Here is a 23,421-nt window from a genome sequence, read left to right on the forward strand (position 1 = left end):
ATATTATTGGTCAGTTCAAGAATTCTGTCACTTACTACATCTAGCCTGGTAAAATAATTAAGCCTCCCCAAGATTCAGTTTTCTTTCCTAACTTCCTTCCCCTCAAAAAAAAAAAAAAAAAAAAAAAAGGAATTTTGGCCCTGGATGGTGTTGCCCAGTGGCAGAGCAGCAACCCTAGCACCAAAGGGTCTCTGGTTCCATTCCCCAGTGAAGGGCAAGCACCTGGGCTGCACGTGTAGGAAGCAACCAATGATATTTCTCTCTCACATGTTTCTCTCTCTCTCCTCACCCCTCTTTCTCCCCCCCACCCCCCCACTCAATCTAAAAGCAGAGGGAAAATATCCTTGGGCAAGGATTAAAAAGGAAAAAAAATGTATAACATTTAGCCTCCTATTTCTCAGAGTTAAAGATCAAAATCTACATGAAAAAAAAATTATATGAAAGTACTATATGATGGAAAAGACTACAGTAACCTAAGACATTGTAATCTACCATCACCACATATTTATGTCTTATCTCTCTTATCATACACAGGCTAATGGCATATTTTCAACCTAATTCATGTTTTTATTCCTCCTTCAGTGTATCAAATATTTGTTGGAAAAAAAGTTTAAAATGAAGTTGGAGAAGTGGGTTAAAATGACAACAATATAAGAAGATAAGATAACAAAGAAAAAGTCACTAAAGCAAATATCCAGGATGTTAATCATTAATGTCACTGACCCGTCTAAAAGGTACTGGGCACAGTCAAATGTTGAAATAAACAAAAGTAATGACATGTATTTGAGGAGGTGCCTATACTACACAGCCAGCTGCCTTGCTCATTCTGTTAAGGATTGCATGCATATATGTACTGTCTATATTTCTTACGTATACGATGCTGCTTTCACTCTACAACAGCAGAGCTGAATAGTTGCAAACCTAAACAGTTACTATTTGGCCCTTCACAGAAAAAGTTTACCTACTTTTCTGTAAAAATACTCTCAGGTTATAAACCACAGAGGTGGCTGAATGCTGAGACATAATTCATCTTTCTATGGCTCCATCCCTGGGATTTTAATGGGTCATTTCAGTGCATGTGAGCAGAATTCTACACTAACCATTATGGCCTACGTGTAGGAGCGGTACTTATGTCACTAAATGGAGTCTCCATATACCTCTTATACACTTGAGAGTACAAAAATTTTAATCCTGCTTCTCTTCCACCTAGTAACATCACCAAAGAGATCTGAAAAATTCTGACTGTACAAGAAATGTGGGCTGGTTCAGGTAGAAAAAGATCATGCTTATAGGTGAGCCTAACTCTGTCCCTCTTGAATTCTCAAACTCACTCTGCCTGAGCCCCACCACTTTCATGGAACCTACAAATACGTGAAAAAACCTTTCTTTCCCCTAAGTTATTCTATTATTACAGGTTTTCAAAAGAAAGTTACCAAAAATTAAGAGAAAACAAAAATAAAATGGAAACAAATATGTTAAGACAATTGTTGAATTAATATGAAGTTTTCCAAGTTAAACTTAATATCCAGGAGAAATTAGTACACACTTTTAGGACTTTACGAATGATTCCTATTCCTTACCTCACTCTGAAAAATAACTATATGCAAAGACATCCAAATCTCTGCCAACAACAGATCTGGAGGGATCTTCATTTTTTTCCCTAATGCCTAACTCTACTATCCTTTCAGGCAATATTTCCAACCCTCCACCAGGGGACTACTTAACCAGTCTCACCTCAGATAGGGACCCTTCCCCCCTCCAACCCCCCGCCCCCACGCCCGCACACACACCCCTGCCACCACCTCACACCCCTACCGCTCACTCCTCAATGACTTTTTACTCAACAGCTAGCCCAGTGTCCCGAGGGAAAAGGCGTGTCCTTATCTAGTCCCCATCCATTCTTCTGCTGGTTGCCAAACCATCCTTTGAACTTTCCCCACTGTCTTAGAACTCCATTTCTCAGGGTTAACCCTGACTCACTTCTCTCTCGCCTGTTTACTTCAAGTCTTTTCTGCGGCCTAATCATTAAGAGATTCCAACTACACACCAAACATCTAATGCCAATCACCACCCCTCCAGAAAATGAGGAGTGGGGGGGATGAACATAGATGCTTGTCAGTCTTTTGGTTTGTAGGTATGCCTCCTGAGAGCATCAACCATATCTTTGGATAATAAATAACTAATGTTTCAAGTATGCTGAAGATCCACGATTCTGATTCTCTTTCCAGAAAGCATCTAAGCTAGTTGCCTACCTACTTCTGAATACTTATGAGGGCTCCTCTGGCTCCCCACAGGGTAAGGTATTTTGAACCCAGCAAATAAGAGTTTAAGAAGAAAGCTTTTCTTTCATCATGAAAAATTTAAAAGTCCCCCTGCTAAGTAAGTTGCTGAGAATGCTTAGCTTCTACTCAAAACTATCAAGGCCCCACAGGTTATCATCCCAGAGCACTCTGATAACAGCAGTGCTAATCAAGACTAATTGCCGAGCAACACAGGAGGAAATGTAGACGATCTACATGACGGTAACACACCAAGACTTTTTAGTAAAAACAAAAGAACACACGGGGAGCCCAGCCTTCCAACGTGAACCTGCCTACATTGGAAGAACAGCACGAAGAAAGAAGAAATGCTACAGATGCCTCTTCAGTAGCTCACACATGGAGGGAGCAGAAACGGGCACGTGCGGTTCCGATTCCCTCCTCCTCCGGAGTCCCACCAAGAGGACTTGCTGAAGCCCTTAGAATGTTTGAAAAGGAAAGAAGACAAAGTCCAGGTGAAGGGGAGAAATCCACCAAACCCAAGTCCTTTGATCGCCGCAGATGTCTAAAAGGGAGCTGAAACACTGGCTCAACGTGGGGAAGAGGCGAATTCCCTGGCTGCAGAGTGGCAGCCGAGCCAGTCTCCGGAGCGTCCGGGTCAGGACTACTCGGCCAGGGTTTGGGCAGCGTAGACATGCGCTCCGCAGCCCGTCTCCTGCCCGAGCGGCGCCAGGCCCAGCGCCCCAGAGCCCGGCCTGGGCCCCAGCGCCCCAGATGCTCCTGCCCCAGCAGCACCTGGACCCGAGCACAGGAAGTGGCTGTTCACCAGGAAAGGAGGTGAGCCTGGCGAAAAGGAGCCTGCGGGAGAGCAGCTGCAGGCGCCGGTCCGAATGCAGCGCAGAGCAGATGTGGGAGTGTGTGCACAGGGAGCCCAGGAGGGGGGCCGTGGGGAAAGCCTCTTCAGCGACCGCAGATGCTCGACACAAGCCGCTGGACAAATGAGGGGGGCAAAGGATGGGAGGGGGGGCTTTAAAGCGCAGAGGAGGCTGCACAGCTGAAGCCGAGCTCTCGGAAAAGGGAATGGAAGTGGGTGGAGGCCACCAAACCGGGGCTGCAGGGGGCGTGCGGGGGTGGGGAGGGCGTGTTTAAAGCCCCACCGAGACCGGCTAACCCTCCTCGCCCGTGGCTGAGGCCCAGAGGGTCCCCTCCCCGGGCCGAGCCGCCTGGGAAGGCCTACTCCTAGACCGCCAGTCCCCCGCGCCGGGCAGCAGCCTCCGCGGGCTCCGGCGGCCCCAGCGCGGCCAGACGCGGTGCCCTGCGCAGGGGGGCGGCCCCCAGGTCCCTACCACGAGCCCCTCCCGGGCCGCCGCCCCCGGCCTCTCCGGGCTCCCGCCGCCAGGAGTCCTACCGGCTTCCAGTTCAGGGACGAGCCGCCGCCGCCGCCGCCGCCGCCCGTGCGAAACTCGGGTTCCCTAACGCCGCTCTCGCCGCCTGCCGCCCGCCTTCCAGGCCGCGCCAGCCCCTCAGCTCCCCCTGCCGGCCGGCAGCCATTTCCGACAAGTGACTGCGGAACTTGCCGAAGTGCGAAGTGCGCCGGCCGGAAACGGCCGAACCCGGGCGCTCAGGAGCCGCGGAGCGGGCGGCGTTCGAGACTTTCCGGGCGGCGCCCGAAGGACCGCCGGGGCCTCGGCTCGGCTCCGCTCCGCTCCGATGCGATGCGATGCGGGACTGGCCGGCCCGGGAGCGGCGGCCCCGAGGGGGGTTGTGGGAAACGCGGCGGGAAGGAGGACGCCAGGGTGAGCGGGGCCAGCGGGGAAAGGCCGTGCGGGGCCGGGCGCTCAGACCCGCGCCCTCCCGGCGCCCCTGGCTCCCTTGGAAGACCCCGTCCGGGGAGTGCGGAGAAGGCTCCCGGCTGCTCTGGAACGGGTTCCCTTCCGGAGCCGCGGCCGCTGACCCCGTGAAAGTCTAAAGATAAACCCAGCCCCGTAGAAAAGGCCTCCCTCAGTGAGCTGGCTGGGCTCCAGAGGTGGTCGGGAGTTTTGAAACACTGAATACTTAACCACAAGACAAAAGGCTGCACGGCTTGAATGCTTAGGAAAGAAATACCGGAGTTTTGCAACAAAAACACACAAAAAAACCTTAACCCAGTCGTGTGGCAATAATTAACCAAAACAGAGAGGAACCATTTGAAATATTTAGAGCCAACCCCTGTGACCTTTTCTCCAGTCCGAAGCGACCGCGTGACTGTCCACTTCCACGCCTGCAAAGCCAGGGCAAGACTTAACCGAACCGATGGGGATGGATGGGGTTGGGAGAGGGAACTCTGACCAATCCTAAAAGGCACGCTTGGTCATTTCTGTTAACTCAAGAATGAGTTAAAACCATTCTTTAAAATCTATAAAGAATCTTTAAAACTGCAATATAATCTAAGCTCAAATCTGCATGAACGTGATGTTTCTTACATGTTTTTAATGCCCAAGGGGCAGGGCTTCTACTCCAGGGTTTTGTCACCAGGGAACCCAAACCACACCAGGACCTGGAGAAGCTGGCTCCCATCCCTGTGCCTGGGTGGTCTGCTGCTTTAGACAGACTGCATGCACCCCAGAGCCCGGCTCCACAGCTGCCACAGCCCATCCACACACCCTTTTTGGTGGGGCCCAGACCCATGCTCTAGCCAAGAGGCCAACAAAACACGGAGGACTGCTTAGTGTCCCACGGGGGACAGTTTGAACTAAGGATTCCATTTGCAAAACAAAACTTTAAAAAACTTAGCAACCTGTTTTCCAGAGCGCACTCTTCATCTTCCATCCCCATCAGCCCCTCCTCTTTCTGATGCTCCTTTTCTTTTTTTTAGTTCTTCATTTTTTTTTTATTTCTTAAAGTATTTCAAAGAGTATTACACATGTCTCCTTTCTTCTCCCCCTTGACATTCCCCTGGCTCCCCCGACTCCCGTGTCTTCGGTCCATTAGTTATTCTCATATGCATGCATATAAGTCTTTCAGTTGATCTCCTACTCCCCTCAACCCTCCCCAGGGTTCCCACTGTAGTTTGACATTCTGCTCAATGCTGCTCTGCCTCTGTATCCATTTTTGTTCATCAGTCTATAATGTTTCTTATTATCCATAAATGAGTGAGTTCATGTGGTATTTTTCTCAGCTTCCCAGGGGCCGTCTCAGTCTCACAGGGGCCATCTCAGCCTCACAGGGACCATCCCTGCCTCACAGGGGCCGTCCCAGCCTCACGGGGGCCATTTCAGCCTCACAGGGGCTACCTCAACCTCACAGAGGCCGTTTCAACCTCACTGGGGCCGTTTCAACCCCACCGGGGCCATTGCAGGCTCACCGGGGCCGTCTCAACCTCACTGGGGCTGTCCCAACCTCACTGGGGCTGTTTCAGCCTCACCGGGGCTGATTTAACCTCACCAGGTCTCAGCTTCACCGGGGCCATCTTGACCTCACAGGGGCCGTTTCGACCTCACAGGGGCCGTTTCGACCTCACCAGGGCCATTTCAACCTCACTGGGGCCGTTTCAACCTCACCGGGGCAGTTGCAACCCTGATGCTCCTTTTTCTTCTCTCCTTCCTGACATCTCCTTACTCCCCACTCTTATATTTTTCTTTCCCCTCACACTTCACTCTCTTCTCTCCTTTCCCCTTTATTTCTATGACCTAACTCAGTGGTGGGCAAACTCATTAGTCAACAGAGCCAAGTATCAACAGTACAATGATTGAAATTTCTTTTGAGAGCCAAATTTTTTAAACTTAAACTATATAGGTAGGTACATTGTTATTAACTTAATTAGGGTACTCCTAAGGCTTAGGAAGAGCCACACTCAAGGGGCCAAAGAGCCGCATGTGGCTCGCAAGCTGCAGTTTGCCAACCACTGACCTAACTTATAGTCCTACCACCATCACATGTGTACAAAAAACAAAGACTTTTTGTTGAGGAAAGTCAGAGAGAGGGAAGCAAATTTTTACAAATCAAAAGCATTCCAAGAGATGAAAATGGGGAAAACTGTTGCCAATACAATGAATAGCCTAAGTGGTTGTGTGTATGTCTCTGTAATTCTCTCCCTCTCCCTCCTTCCCTTCCCCCCCCCCTTTCTCGTTCATCTTCTTGGCTTTCCTCCAGAGATCTGTGCAGCAGGCAGAAATCAGGCAGTATGGGAGGAGACTCCACAGAAGCCACAGTAAGAATCACCAGGTGATGGTTCATCTCCACACTGTGCAAGAGAGAGCCTGCAGATAGTTGCTACCTAAAGGACACAGCCTAAAAGTCTTCTTACACATCCAAATGACTTAACACACGGCTGCCCCTTAAGTCAATTATTTGATTCTATCGATAACCGAGCTTTAGGAAGAAAAAGGATACTCATCCAAAATCTGGTGTACCCTCAACTTCACTGGAGCCCTGGTTGCTGCTGCTGACCACCTTCTGCCTCCTCTGTATCTTGTGAGCCTGTCCTCTCCTGCTGCTTCTTCCTGTCAAACAGCTCTAGCTCACACGGTTCGTATCTCCAACTAGGCAGGACTTGGGCTACCTTCTTTTTCCTCTCCACACTCTCTTCCTTGCCAGTTTCAATCAGCTTCCTTGCATCATCGTCTCCTCTAAGCAGATCCCTCACTGCCACACTCTGCCAGTTTGCCAGCTGCAGGCAGGCATCATCCCATCATCACCCTATTAATACATATTTTATAAATACTTAATTGCCAGGCAATACGCGAAACCCTTTATTGGCATTGTCTCATTTTAATCCTACATCGAGGTATCACCTTGCACTGTTTTTTAACAGTCATATATGTAGATATGTATCTGCTTCAAGGAAGCAGAAAAAACGAACCAGTGTGCTTTTGGTACCAAACAGCAGGAGCCTATGGGCTCTTCTCACTAGAGCCGTGGTCGGCAAACCGCGTGCGGGCGCACACGTACAGTGCGATTGAAACTTCGTGGCCCATGCGCAGAAGTCGGTATTTTGTGGAAGAGCCAGTATTTTGTGGAAGAGCCACACTCAAGGGGCCAAAGAGCCGCATGTGGCTCGCGAGCCGCGGTTTGCCGACCACTGCTCTAGAGCACAGTCATAGGGACTCAGCAGTACCCAATCTCTTTCTTAGTTACAGATTTTCAATTCCCAGAAAAGACATGATTGGCCTGGTTTGGGTCTCCTGTCCATCCTTCAATCAATGAGCTCACGCAAACCAGCAGGTCAACCTTCTCTAAACATGGCTATTGGAACCACTCCGTATAGAGGGCTTGTTCTCAGAAAAATAAGTTGTGTGTATGTCTCTGTAGCCATACAACATTCACCCATTTGTTCATTCATTCCATCAACAAACTGTTGAGCACCTATCAAAATATATCAAGGTTCTTTCATGTATGCAAAATGTTTAAAATAATACCCTGCTCTATCATGAAAGTCACAACATAAAATGGTAAGAAATCACCAGATAAAATGCATAACAATATTCATCCACAAGAGATAATCAATTTAATCACATGTGATGAAAGATAATTCACCACACCCTACATATATATAATATGTATAATATTATACATATTATTATATGCATAATTAGTAGCAATGTATACATATTCAACAAAACAAGTTCATGGCAGTACCATTAGGAATAGACAATAACAGAAAACTGCCCAATGTCCGTCAGCAGTAGAAGGGATCAAGTATAGTGTATCCACACAATGGAATACAGCAATGAGACTGAAAGCTCCACAAATATATACAATATAGATTTATCTTACAAACGATGTTAAGCAAAAGAAACCAGCCACACACAAAAAAGTATATAGGGTATGATTCTACTAATATAAAATATGAAAAACAGGCAAAACTACCCTTAAGGAGTAGTAACCAGAGGGGAGTAAAAGGAGCCACATGGGTGCTAGTAATTCTGTTTCTTGAGCTGGGGAGTGGTTACACAGGTATGTTCAGTTTGTCAAAATCATTAAGCATACACTTGCCATATGTGTCCTCTCTAGAGATATATTATCCTATCTAATAAAAGAGAAACATGCAAATTGACCATAACCCCAACACCCTTCCCATTGGCTAATCAGCAAGGTATGCAAATTAACTGCCAACCAAGATGGCGGCCGGCAGCCACGCAGCTGAAGCGAACAGGAGGCTTGCTTGCTCCAGTGACGGAGGAAGCCAAGGTTCCCCGCCTGCCACTGCTGGCCTCTGAGCTTGCACTCTAAGCAACTATGTTGCAATTATAGAAGCTAAACAAGCTCCAGAGACCTGCTTTCAGCTAGCTTCGGCCTCAGAGCTTAGAGCTGCTGTGATGGCAACAGAGTTTCAATTATAGAAGCCAAACAGACCCAGAAACCTGCTTTCAGCCCTCACAGCTGGAGCTGGCTTTCAGCTCCAGTGACAGCTATAGAAGGTAAATAAATCCCAGAATTAAAAAAAAAGAAAAAAAGGAGAGGCTGGGAGCTTAAGTTGCCCTCCAGCCTGAAAACGGCTCTCAGGCCCTCACCCAGACTAGCCAGGCACCCCAATGGGGACCCCCACCCTGAAGGGGGTGTGACCAGCTGCAAACAGCCTTCAGCCCGTCTTCCACGCTGGCCAGGCACCCAAACGGGACCCCCACCCTGATCCAGGACACTTTCAGGGCAAACCAGCCAGCCCCCACCCATGCACCAGGCCTCTATCCTATACTACAGGCAGGGCGGGACAGCACGAGCTGCCATCTGGGCCCCATGTGCAGCCCTGGGCAGTGGGGCATAAGCCCTGCCCCCAGCCGGGACCCCTGTGTGCCACCTAAGCCCCGCCCCCAGCCGGGACCCTATGACTATTGGAGAGCAGGAAAGTGCCGCTGGGCCCTGGGTCTCTGTGGTGATCCGGCCATCGGTAAGTAGAAAAGTGCGGCCTGTAGGCAGCCCCCAGCTGCGCCTGATCTGGGAGCAGGCGAGCAAGCCTGGCCTGAGGACAGCCCCCAGCTGGGCCTGATCCGGGAGCAGAAAAGCAAGCCTGGCCTGCAGGCAGCCCCCAGCTGCGCCTTCTCCCCGGTCGCCATGAGGATCCGGGAGCAGGAAAGCAAGCCTGGCCTGCGGGCAACCCCAAACTTTCCCTGCTCCCTGGTCGCCATGGTGATCCGGGAGCAGGAAAGCAAGCCCGGCCTGCGGGCAGCCCCCAGCTGCGCCTTCTCCCCGGTCGCCATGAGGATCCGGGAGCAGGAAAGCAAGCCTGGCCTGCGGGCAACCCCAAACTTTCCCTGCTCCCCGGTCGCCATGGTGATCCAGGAGCAGGAAAGCAAGCCTGGCCTGCGGGCAGCCCCAAGCTGGGCCTGATACGGGAGCAGGAAAGCTCGGCCTGCGGGCAGCCCCTAGCTGGGCCTGCTCCCCGGTTGCCATGGAGACCTGGGAGCGGGAAAGCCCAGCCTGTGGGCAGCCCCCAGCTGGGCCTGCTCCCTGGTCGCCATGGCGATCTGGGAGCAGGAAAGCCTGGCTTGCAAGCAGCACCCCAATCCTGGCCGAGCTCAAGGGAGAGTACGACATGCAGTGGAGGCCAGGAGCCTGAGAGATCAACACAGAGGGGCTCCTGCTCCAAGCCTCCATGGTGTGGCTGGGAGCAGGACCCCAGCAGACACACACACACACACACACACACACACACACACACACAGTGCCTGCTCTGAGCCTCCAATGTGGCTGGGGGCAGACCCCCAGTGGGGACGGACACACACACACGGCAACTGCTTCAAGCCTACGTGGCACGGCTGGGGGCAGGCCCTAGCAGGCAGGCAGGCAGACAGACACACACACACACACACACACACACACACACACACACACAGGACGCCTGCTCCAAGCCTCTGCTGCCAGACTGTGGCCATCAGTAGGACATCCACTGAGGGCTCCCGGACTGTGAGAGGGGCAGGCTGGGCTGAGGGAACCCCACCCCCAGTGCACGAATTTCATGCACTGGGCCTCTAGTCCTTCAATAAAATGGTATTTAAAAATAAGTAATTGATGGTCAAAGCAAGGGGCTTTTAATCGCCCTTGAACACTGCCACCATGATTATCATTGAGTTGCCAATTATTTCCATCCCCACCCCCACCATTATACCACCTTCTTAGAGGCCCTGAGCACCATCAGCCTTTGGAAAGAGCCCCCATCCTACCCATGGCCTCCTCCCCTTCAGCCCCAGCTGACTGGGCTTCCTCTCATCTGGGAACTTGGGAGTGGGACACTGTAAAGCCAAGTCAGGCGATGGACAGTGGTTCATCTAATGACTTGTACAGATTTGGGGAAGGAAATTCTGGATACATGCCCGGTGATAAGCCAAGAAAGCTGGTCTGCAGAAAACAGAGCCAACATACAGAAGGAGACTAACAAGGCTATGGGAGATGGAGGGAGAGCCTCTAAGGATGCTCATTTTCCAGTTATAGGCATGTGTTCCAGCTGTCATAGGGGAGCCTGAGCCTGGCCGGTCAAAATAAATAACTGAAATTAATTTTTGAAACCTGACTTATTTAAGCTTGTATGAATAACTTTCTGTTTGTGGCATATATTATTTCATTTAGTTCTTAAAAGAACCCTACACAGTAACGATTCCCACTTCACAGATGAGAAAACCGAAGCCCAGAGCGGTTAAGGAACTTGCCATATCACACACCTGATGATGATGGTGCCAGGATTAGGACCCAGGCAAGCTGACTCGAGAGCATGAAATTTTAACAACTTGCAAGGCAAGAGAAATGCTGGAAATGGCAATGTGAATTATGTGTTGCATTCATGGATTTAACTGAGGCATCTGATTTTGTTTTAAATGAGTTCAAATGTAGAAAAGTTTACAAAAGATTAAAAGATGGGCTGTCTACATAGGTTGGTAAGCATTATAGTTCACAAGGGAATTAGAGATGTTAAAGAAATATAAAATGCATATAGTGCAACCAATCATATTAAAGAAAACAGTTCTTATACCAGGAAATCGTTTAAGATTTAAGCAAAACGCTCTCTTACAGGGTCTTCACCAATTACCCATTCTTCCCAAAAACGTGACTATCCAGAAGGGGGTGTTAGTCCTATGGAAGGAGAAACTGATAAAAGTTACTAAAGTCCTAGGGAGGGAGATGCCAGTGGTCATTTTTCGTGGTGACAGCTGCTAGACCCACAATCCACTCAGCAAGTCTTTCTAGACCAATTACAATAACTGAGCCATTGGTGACCCCCAGCAACCTTCAAAAAGTGTGATTCAGGAATCATCAGCGAGTTTAAGTCGATAAGAACTTGTCTACCTCTAATGCTTTGATTTTAAAAGAAAGAGCAGATAGCTACTATGCCAGATCTTTACCATACATAAATGACTGAGCAATCTGTGGCTTATAATTAGAACAATGCATGACAATTTCAGGATTAGAGTTCCAAGGTTACTCCTCCTGTTGGTCCACCAACACCAAAAAGACAAAAGGTTACCTTGTAAGGCTTCACAGATAGCACTCAGTAGCCTGCAAAATGGCTCACTCTGAAAGTCCTGGCTTTGACGTTATCCTTTAAAAGAGGCTGTTTTTTAGCCAGCAACAGGGAGGACATTTTGGGCGGTTTGCAAATAATGCAGTAAGAACACTGAATTAACATCACCTCCAAAACAAAGCACAGATTATTGCCAAAAATGGATTTGTTGCCCTAGATGGTTTGGTTCAGTGCATAGAGCGTTGGCCTGTGGACTAAAGAATCCCAGGTTCGATTCTGGTCAAGGGCACGTACCTCAGTTGCAGTCTCCTCCCCAGCCCCTGGTCAGGGTGCATACAAGAGGCAGCCAATCAATGTGTTTCTCTCACATCGATATTTCTCTCTGTCTTTCCCTCTCTCTTCCACTCTCAAAAAAAAAAAAAAAAAAAAAAAAATCAATGGAAAAATATCCTCCAATGAGGATTAAAAAAAAAACAAGTTTGTTAACTCATCACCTCATGTCATAGTACTAACTACCGTGCATGTGGCTGTGAAAAATAAATTTTGTACTAGTTTCAGATCAGGAAGCTTAGCCTGATTCAAACCTGCTATCTACATAAGATACCTAATTTGTAATGACCAATTAAGATTCTAAAAATTAGTTATTGTCCCTGAAATATAATGTATCTGTACCTTCTTCCTTCGAGGGCCCTTTCCCCTGTGAGTTTTTCTTCTCTGCCCACCATTTCAGCACAGCTTTGCAGAGGCAATCACATTTGATGATCAGTAGTTATTAAAAATGTCATCAAAATTTCCTAAGCTTGCTCCTCGAAGTTCCAAATAAAGATACAAATGTTCCCACCCTAGCCAGTTTGGTTCAGTGGATAGAGCAACAGCCCTCAGACTGAAGGGTCCCAGGTTCGATTCTGGTCAGGGGCACATGGCCGGGTTGTAGGCTCGATCCCCACTAGGGGGCATGTAGGAGGCAGTCGATCAATGATTCTCTCTCATCATTGACGTTTCTCTCTCTCCCTCTCACTTCCTCTCTGAAATCAATAAAATATATTTTTTTAAAAAGATACAAATGTTCCCAAAGGCAACCATAGAGGCACCTAGCATTTACCCCACATTCTTCCTGTGAGTAGCTAAAATGTGTTCAGTTAAACACAACATGCCACAACATGGCACGTCTGACTGAAGAACAGTGTAATGAGAGCTATAATCAGGGAAAAGAAGGAAAATTATGCGAGTGTTGATGGCTGAGTTCCAATGTCATATATATAGGCAGCTCTATGACTGCAGGGCTGTCACCAAAAAAAGGTAGCCATAGTTTCAAAAAATCAACTGCTCACTACTTTTACTTAAAAACATCTCATGTAAACAAGGCATTCCAACTGAAAACTGGCAAGATGTCATAGAAGTATTTAAAGAACATCAGTTAACTTCTCAGTTTAACCAATTTGGGTGTAAAATCAAAACTGAAAGTAATCATGATTCAAAAAGTAATCATGCTAAAAACTTTTAAATATGTATATAACTTAATAACATGTGGAGTTTACGTATTTAAAAAACAACAACTCGTAGTTTCTACCAACCAGATTTTCAAAAGAAAAATGTGTAGGTTTTTAACCAACTCATGAATGTTTGCAACAAGATTGTATTGAAGAGAAATTTCTTCTTATTTTCCTAAATATTGTTCAAAATTATTTCTCAACCTCCTTGGTGAGAGCATGATTCTACTGGGACCCAGTCAATCCCAAAGCAAAATAAATATTAATCCCTTCAACTCGAGCATTCAGCCTTGCAAATGTTATGCTACAGGTCAAAAATGGAACCAAATAAATATGTGATCCCATTTCTACACATCCATCCATGCTGAGAGCCAAACTCACAACCCAGTCCTCATTATCATGGATAATATCACGTATTTTATACTCTTGTGAAAAGGGACACACCTAATTACATTGTGTAGGTGATGAAGAAAAGCATATTTATAACGTGAAGAGGTAATTATATAGAAAAAGGATGGCTGACATAAATTATGAGTAAAATCCAAAAATATGTTAACTACATGAAATATACTAACTCAATATGAAAATACTTTATTTTTAAATCTTTATTGTTGACAGTATTACGTATGCCCCTTTTCTGCCATGAACCCCCTCCAGCCTATTCCTGTCCCCCCACCCGCCCAAAAATACTTGAAAAGCTCAAATACCACTATGCATTTGTATTACTTCCATTTGATTATGCTGCAATGATGTTCAATATTTTCCTCTTATGTTTCATATTTAACTAAACACTAAACATTAATAGCAGGAACACTAATTAACAGAAAAAAATCATAAAAACTGATAAATATTTGCCAACTCTGTGGCTTCCTTCCAGCTCAAGAGCAAAATTTTACAAAATTGCTACCTTCATATATTGATCCTTTCCATTTCTTCTTCTTTCACTTACTTTGAATGGACTAGTATGTGTTTCCACATGATTCTCATAGTCATCTCTAAAGGTACTAGAGCATTACATGTCTGTCTTAGGACATTTTGTGGAGCAAGATGGGATGAAGTTCTCATCAGTCCACAGTTAAATGAGAAAAGCAAAAGCAAGTTAGTGAGTTTTTAATAAAGCTGAATTTATTCAATTGAAAGGACTGTCCTTTATTTTGAGATTATATTTCCCTCCTTTATTGTGTTAAAATGTGTGTGTGTGGTGGGGGGTTGGGCGGGGGGGTGGGGGGGAGGGTTGTTTGTTTTTTGTTAATCCTCACTGGAGGATATTATTTCCATTGATTTTTTTTAGAGAGAGTGGAAGGGGGGGGAGAGAAACATTGATGTGAGAGAGACACATCAACTGGTTGCCTCCTGCACTCTCTCCAACTTGGGCTAGATATCAAACCTGCCCTTGACTGGATTTGGAACCTGAAACCCTTTGGTGAGAGGGCCAAGGCTCTAACCACTTAGCAACCGGCCAGGGCAAAATGTGTTTTTTATTAAATGATGGTGGTGGTAAGTGGCAGCTTTTTCTTTATCTTCACTACATGACACAATATTGAAACATGCCTATTTTGCCTCTCACACACCAATTACTTTTTATTTTACTGGTCCATTAAGTCCAAAAGTTGGCCAACTGCCAGTCTTCATGGCATTTTAAAGTATGAAAATACACACACACACACACACACACACACACACAAATATGTTTTTGGAAAAACTCCCATGATAACCAGACTCCATAATGTCCCCAAGGGTCCCTGCCCCCTGGTATTCATACCCTTGTGTAGTCCCCTCCCGCCGTGTACCAGGGATGGTCTATGTGACCCACAGAACACAGCAAAAGTGACTACCTGTCACTCTTGAGATTAAGTTATACGAGGCATTTCAGCTCTCACTGTGGTTGCTCTCTCTCTCCTCCACCACTCGCTCTGGAAGAAGCTAGCTGCCACATCATGAGAAACACTCTGGAGGCCTGTGTGGTGAACGGAGCCTTCCTGCCAACAGCCAGTGAGACTGGACACAGATCCTCCAGCCCCCATCAAGCCTTCAGATGACTAAGCCCCAGTCAAGCCTTCAGATGACTAAGCCCCGGTCAAGCCTTCAGATGACTAAGCCCCAGTCAAGCCTTCAGATGACTAAGCCCCAGTCAAGCCTTCAGATGACGGACCACAGCCTCACAAAAGACTCTGAGCCAGAACCACCCGCCGAAGCCACTCCTGAACTCCTGACCTACAGAAATCGGGAGATAATAAGCAGTTGTGTTTAAACGACTAAGCGTGAGGTATTTGTTATGGAACAAGAAATGCAACTCCTCTATCTTTTTCCAGCTGTGAGATGAACAGCTCTCCAGCCCCAGTGCAATGCTGAAACCGATTAACATGTATCTGTGCCTATAGTGGGAGAGAGAAAGGCTTAGCAAGGACTGTGACCTCCATTACCCTGGCTTTGGTTTCCTTGCACTGATTTTGTCCTTCTCCGTTGCTTTTTCAACTTTTCTCATACTGACTAGAGTACGCGGTAACTGAATAATCCATCTCTAGCAAGGGAATAGATTCTACACGTCTGTAGGCTTAACAGAATCATTCTACGTAAAGATGGTATTTTATGATACTTTAGAAATCTGGTAAATTTCTATTGACAGAATCCCTCACCTTAGTTGTCAAATCTTTACTAGACCCATCCCTACCTCAACAGAGGAGCATATATCATATACAGGGAGAAAACAGAAGCTACAGACATGATCTCCTACTTTCCCTCTTCCTATCTTTAAATCTATTTATAAGTACTGGGGCAAATATATATATATATATATATATATATATATATATATATATATATATATATATATTACTTTTTAGCTGATGCCAGAGTTCCTCTTAGGGATAGAAAATGCTTTTCTTGAGGAAATTACCTTGATATGACACGAAGTATAAAAGAAGATTGACTTATAATAAATCTGTGAAACAAGGAGATAGCTATACAGATTACTTTAAAAAAATATATGAGAACTGAAAGAGAGCAAAGAGGAGAGGAAATTGGGGGGGGGGGGCAGGAAATGACAGCGTGGGAGGTTAAGCTTGGGAAGAGAATTCCAGTAATGGGGGAACTGAAAGCCTGTTTAAAATAGAAATATCTGTTATTGGACTTAACATTGTTTGTGTTGCTAAGGATCTGAAATCCCCTAAGCCTTCAGTAATATCACGTGATAAATGCCTTATGTGAGTGATTTGTGGTAAAATCAAGGGAAAAAGATGGGGGGGAGGAAGCAGGTCTGAGTTGTATAACTGGGTCAACATGGAACCAAAGAATAAGAATTGAGTTACAGGGGTGGGAGCAGGCGGGGAGAGGTCAATAAGGGAAAAAGAAGACATATGTAATACTTTCAACAATAAACAATTTAAATTAAAATAAATAATAAAGTATATAAGCAAAGAAAGAAAAAGAACTGAGTTACAATTGAGATGAGGAATTTAGTGGAAGCAGGAGCTTCCAGGAATTAACAGTAATCTTGGCATTTGAAATTCCCAATTGATGTGAAATGGGGACTTAAGCCAATTTCACTTAAATCTCTAAAAAAGAACGCTACCTTGGCTGATACCTGGGTCCATATTCATAGATTCTTCTCACAGGGGTTCTGGCCTTTGACAAAGGAATGTTCAAAACTAGGCACCCTTTCTTTTAGTGTGATCTAATATCCATCCTTTAGACCATGCTCCATCAGTTCATTATTCTCTCTTTGATACGTACAGTCAACATCTTCCTCATTACAGGGATTTCCCCCCACTGCTTATACACAGACTCCAGCCCAAACTACCACCATCTTACAATACCGGCCTTGAACTCAGGAAGACTTAGAGTCCTGGTTCCATTATTTATTTGTGGTATAACCTTGGACATATTGCTTAACTTCTCTACACTCTCTCAGCTACAATTTTATCAGAAAATGGGGATAATAATAGTGCCTATCTCAGTGATGGCGAACCTTTTGAGCTCGGCGTGTCAGCATTTTGAAAAACCCTAACTTAACTCTGATGCCATGTCACATATAGAAATTTTTTGATATTTGCAACCATAGTAAAACAAAGACTTATATTTTTTATATTTATTTTATATATTTAAATGCCATTTAACAAAGAAAAATCAACCAAAAAAATTGAGTTCGCGTGTCATCTCTGACACGCGTGTCATAGGTTCGCCATCACTGGCCTATCTCATATGAGTATTGTAAGGATTATCCTGGATAATGAGTATGAACTGTTAGTCCAGTGCCTGGTAAATAAATAGCAAACCCTCATTAATGTTAACGGCTATCATCTTCATACACTAAAACTTCTAAAAGAATAATTTCTACTCTATGTCTCCTTCCTCTGCCGTTCACTCTTTAATCCCCAGAAGGCTGGCTCTTGCCAGTCTATTTAAATTGCCCTCATTAAGGTAACCTCACTCATTAATCCCACTGAATCTTTTTTTTCCCCTTCTTTTTTTTATTATTGTTTAAGGTATTACAAATAGTAGTACATATGTCTTTTTCCCCCCTGACCTCCCCCTGCCTCCCCTACTTCCCCGGCACTTGCCCTCCCCCCCACCCCTACCCCCAGTGTCTTGCATCTCTTGGTTGTACTTATATACATGAATACAAGTCCTTCAGTTGACCTCTTACCCTCCCAATCCTCCCCTGCCTTCCCACTGTAGTTCGACAGTCTGTTCCATGCTTCTTTGCCTCTATTTTTGTCCAACAGTTTATAATGTTCTTTATATTCCACAAATGAGTGAGATCATGTGGTATTCCATTGTGTAGATCAGTGATCGGCAAACTGCGGCTCATGAGCCACATGCGGCTCTTTGGCCCCTTGAGTGTGGCCACAAAGTTACAATCGCACTGTACGTGCGCGCCCGCACATGGTATTTTGTGGAAGAGCCACACTCAAGGGGCCACAGTTTGCTGATCACTGGTGTAGATGTACCATAGTTTTCTAATCCACTCATCTGCTGATGGGCACTTAGGCTGTTTTTCAAATCTTAGCTATGGTGAATTGTGCTGCTATGAACATAGGGGTGCATATATCCTTTCTGATTGGTGTTTCTGTTTTCTTGGGATATATTCCTAGAAGTGATATTACTGGGTCAAATGGAAGTTCCATTTTTAATTTTTTAAGGAAACGCCATACTGTTTTCCACAGTGGCTGCACCAGTCTCCATTTCCACCAGCAGTGAAGGAGGGTTCATTTTTCTCCACAACCTCTGCAGCACTTGCCGTTTGTTGATTTGTTGATGATAGCTATTCTGACAGGGGTGAGATGAATCTTTTCAGGCCTCTATTAGGAATTCTTCTGCAGTACTTGGTAGTCCTAGTCACTCACCTTGACATGGTCCAACCTCATGACGCTGCTCTGTCACCAGCCTTTCCTTTCTTTCACTAACTCTCCTTCCCCCGTCATCCTTTGGGAGTGAGTGTGTCCAAGATTCCGCCTTGGCCACCTCTGTTCTCATGCAGCACTCCCTGGGTAAACACTCACGACTTCAGCAGCTCCGTCTCTAACTTTAACCTAGACCAGTGATGGTGAACCTATGACACGCGTGTCAGAGGTGACACGCGAACTCAATTTTTTTGGTTGATTTTTCTTTGTTAAATGGCATTTAAATATATAAAATAAATATCAAAAATATAAATCTTTGTTTTACCATGGTTGCAAATATCAAAAAATTTCTATTGTGACACGGCACCAGAGTTAGGGTTTTTCAAAATGCTGACACGCCGAGCTCAAAAGGTTCGCCATCACTGACCTAGACCTTTCTTCTGAGCTCTTGAGCCAAACTGCCCACTAAATTTCTTGTACAAGGTGTTTCACAATCCCAAACCAAACCAAATTTACAGAGCCTGTTAAAAAACCATCATTTTCTCTACCTTCCCCAAGTCTTTCCTTTCCCTAGGAATTATTTTCGTCATTAACATCAGCTGTTATCTTTCCTGTCTCCCTTGCTGTGATTGGCTATCAGACAATGCTTCCCCCAGAATGCTATGGCTCCCTCGAAGTCCTGCTCCATCCCTCATGATCCCAATGTATTTCACACTGGATTCAAAGAGCAACTACGCCACAAAGTTACTATGACTGCTCTTGGCCAAATCACTTAACGTCTCAGTTTTTTGTGACCATTAAATGAGATAGCATATGCAAAATGGCTGGCACATAGTAGGAATTCAGCAAGCATCCTCCTGCTTCCCCTTCCTCCAAGTCTTCCTCATCACCTGGTGTAATGCAATATCCACCTAGATCAAGCATGTCAAACTCACGGCCCTTGGGCTGCATGCCTTGTTTATTTGGCTCATGTTAGCCTTTGAGTTTGACATGCTTGACCTAGATGGTCTCTTTAGCCCTTTCTCCCCAAAATTGTGCTCGAGTTAATTTTTCTAGAAGATAAATGTGATACTATGATCTCTTTGCTTTAAAATCTTCAACATTTTCGCTGAAACCGGTTTGGCTCAGTGGATAGAGCGTCGGCCTGCGGACTGAAAGGTCCCAGGTTTGATTCTGGTCAAGGGCATGTACCTTGGTTGTGGGCACATCCCCAGTGGGAAGTGTGCAGGAGGCGGCTGGTTGATGTTTCTCTCTCATCGATGTTTCTAACTCTCTATCTCTCTCCTTTCCTCTCTGTAAAAACTCAATAAAATATATTTTTAAAAAAATAAATAAAATAAAATAAAAAATAAAATCTTCAACATTTTCTTTTTACTTATGGAACAAAGTTCAAATTCCTTAACATGATAAGCCCCAACTGCCTTTTTGGTCCATTCTCCCCCAGCCCAGTTACTCTAAAAAAAAAAGTGGCTGCTCACCAGCTACTTCTTATACAAACTGGCTTACATTTCACACATTCTGATCGCTCTGGTTGTAATTCCCTTCTCACACCCAAGTTCTTTTGTTCAACTGGCAAGCTTTTTCATGCCCCTAAAGATCAATTTCAAATGCCGCCACTTATATGGCAACAAAAGCTCAGGCAACAAAAGCAAAAATAAGCTAAAGCCTCTGCATGGCAAAGAAATCAATTGAAAAAATGAAGTGGCAATCAATAGATTGGAAAATATTTGCAAACCATATAACTGATAGGGGTTAATATCTAAAATACACTGCATAAAGAACTACAACTCAGTGTCAAAATCCAAACAATCCAATTAAAAAATTGGGAAAAACCTAAGTAGACATTTTCCCAAAGACAACATACAAATGGTCAACAAGTACATTAGTCAACATTACTAATCATCAGGAAATGCAAACAAAACCACCTCACAATATGTCACCTCACACTTATTAGGATGGCTATTATTGAAAAAAGACGCGAGATGATATAAGTTGCTAAGGGTATGTAAAAAGGGATCCCTTGGAGACTGCTGGTGGGAATGCAATTGGTATAACCACTGTGAAGAACAATTTGGAGGTTCCTCAAAAAATAAAACTACCATAAATGAACTGTCTATCAAAGGATAAATGGATAAAGAAATTGTGGTATTATACAGACGGTCCTCGGGCTACGTTGGAGATCCGTTCCTACGGCACGACATAAGGCAATTTTCACCGTAAGTCGGAACCCACCTACATAAGCACCTAGTCACTCACATGGAGCACATACACAGCAGTAATGAAGTGAAACAGTAAAACAAATTGAAAAGATAACAATTCCTGACCTTTACTTGTGGTAAATAAATAATAAAAAACATAAAGCACATATGTACATACGTCGAAATGACAGAACTTTTTTTTTTTATAAGTAAATGGGAGATGGCGACGTAACCACGAAACAATGTACGTCGAGTCCAACATAACCTGAGGACTCCCTGTGTGTGTGTGTGTGTGTGTGTGTGTATCCTATATAATAAAACCCTAATATGCAAATCGAATGACCCGCAGAACGACCAGTCGCCATTATGTGCACTGGCCACCAGGGGTCAGACGCTCAACACAGGAGAGGGAGGTGACCTGTAGCGGCAATCTGGGGTGGGGCCAGCCGGCAGGCAGTGCCAGGTCACCAGCCAAGGCAGGTGCCAGTGGGGGAGGGGGGGCTGATCACCCTGCCTGCTGGTTGCCCCACAGATTGGCCCTGATCACTGGCCAGGCCTAGGGACCCTACCCTATATATTGGGAACAGTCTCTTAGATTTAAAAATTAAAACCTGGCAAGGCTACTCTAACACTGAAAAAACAGGATGATGCAGCGATGACATGCATGGACTCTGGCTTGCACATTTTGTGGTCAGCCCTGATTCTGACACTTATAACTGTGTGACAAAGCCAATTACTTAACCTCTCTGCTTCAGTTTTTCCACCCATAAGATGGGGAAAATGGTACTACTGCCTCAGAAGGATTGTATTATGTACTACTTTTTATAATCAGGGCAAAAAAATGTAGCTGCCCATACAACAGCAAGATGCCTTTCACCTGTATGAAAAGTATGATCACTGGTGCATGCAGCATGAGGGATGTCTGAGGGCACAGGCTGGACTGAGGGACCCCGCTCTCCCCCACCCCCACCCCCTGTGCATGAATTTCATGTACCAAGCCTCTAATATATATATATATATATATATATATATACACACACACACACACACATACACACACACATATACATACTAGAGGCCCAGTGCATGAAAATGGAGAGGGGGTTCCTCAGCCCGGCCTGCCCCCTCTCACAGTCCGGGAGCCCTCAGGGGCAGAAGGCGACGCCCCCATCACACCTCTGCTGCTGCCACTGCTGGCAGCACAAGCCTCAGCCGGCCCTGGTTACCTGAGCCTCGGGCGGCCCTGGGCGGCTAGGCAGCCACCATCCAAGGCTTGCCTGCACCTCGGGCATCAGCTGGGCAGCTGACATCTGAGGCTTGCCTGTGCCTTGGGCTGGCCCTGGGTGGCGGGGGGCTGAGGGGACTGAGGGACTCCAGAGACAGGCGTGAGGAGTGGCTGGACCCGCCTGGGGGCAGGCCCAGCCATGCCGTGTGCCTGCTGCCCTGGTGGGGCTGAGGGGACTGGGTGCTGCCATCTTGTGGCTGTGGGCGCTGCCATCTTTGAGGGCATGGCAATCAGCATATTCCCTCTTTATTGGCTGTGGGTGCCGCCATCTTGTGAGGGTATGATGGTCAATTAGCATATTCCCTCTTTATTAGATAGGATAGATAGATACATACTAGTGGCTTGGTGCACGAAATTCATGCACTCGGAGGGGGTCCCCTAGCCTGGCCTGTGCCCTCTCACAGTGCAGGAGCCCCACGATCAATCATCCCAAAGAGGTAGGCCCCGCCCAACCATCTGGGGTTCCTCGATGGATTGCCCCAAAGAGGTAGGCTGGAGCGGGGGGTCCCACCTCCACAGCACACGTGGGGCCGCGGGAACCCCAGTGGAAGCCGCGTGGGTCACATGCAGCGTTAAGCCCCACCCACCCTGGTGATGGATTGTGATGGCATGATCGCAAGAGGGCATGACGACCACCTAGGCCAGCGGTTCTCAACCTGTGGGTCGCGACCCCTTTGGCGGTCGAACGACCCTTTCACAGGGGCTGCCTAAGACCATCCCGCATATCAGATATTTACATTACGATTCATAACAGTAGCAACATTACAGTTATGAAGTAGCAACGAAAATAATTTTATGGTTGGGTCACAACACGAGGAACTGTATTTAAAGGGCCAGAAGGTTGAGAACCACTGATAGGCTTTTATTAGTATAGGTATATATATATGTAAATATAGACAATGGAATATTATTCAGCCTTAAAAGAGAATAATATTCTGCCATTTGTGACAACATGGATGAACGTGGAGGACATTATACTAAGTGAAATAAGCCAGATGCAAAAATAAAAAAATCTGCATGATCTCCTTGGAATCTAAGAGTCAAATACACAGAGGCAGAGAGTAGGATGATGGTTGCCAGGGGTAGGGAGGGGTGGGAAATGGGGAGTTATTGGATAAAGAGTACAAAGTTGCAGTTATGTAGGATGAGTAAGTCTAAAGATCTAACAACATAATGACTACAGTTAATAATACTGGATTTAATACTGGAAATTTGCTAAGAGGTGGATTTCAGGTGCTCTCATCATACCAAAAAAAAAATGGTAACTATTTTGGGTTGAGAAAAATGGAAATATTAATTAGCTTAATTGTAATCATTTCAATATGTATATCTATACGAAATCACCATGTTGTACACCTTAAATATATATACAATTTTATTTTTTTTAATTTATTTAATTTTATGTTGTCACTTAAAGG

The 23,421-nt window shown here is 45.7% G+C and overlaps 1 protein-coding gene across 5 annotated transcripts in view; it reads right to left on the reverse strand.

The window, feature by feature from the left end:
• EXTL3 (exostosin like glycosyltransferase 3) overlaps positions 1-23,421 on the reverse strand; it is a 115,055-nt gene that overhangs the window by 50,263 nt on the left and 41,371 nt on the right. For 2 of the 5 annotated variants that reach the window (XM_036312394.1, XM_036312389.1), the window contains exon 1: positions 3,667-3,797. The exons of 1 other annotated variant lie outside the window; for it this stretch is intronic. The gene's annotated coding sequence lies outside the window, so the exon portion shown is untranslated. Of the gene's footprint in view, positions 1-3,666; positions 3,798-23,421 lie in introns of those variants that run through there. 2 more of the 5 variants (XM_036312392.1, XM_036312393.1) reach the window with 2 other exon arrangements.

Source organism: Myotis myotis, unplaced genomic scaffold (genome assembly GCF_014108235.1).
Source record: "Myotis myotis isolate mMyoMyo1 unplaced genomic scaffold, mMyoMyo1.p scaffold_m19_p_6, whole genome shotgun sequence".
NCBI classification, from domain to species: domain Eukaryota; kingdom Metazoa; phylum Chordata; class Mammalia; order Chiroptera; family Vespertilionidae; genus Myotis; species Myotis myotis.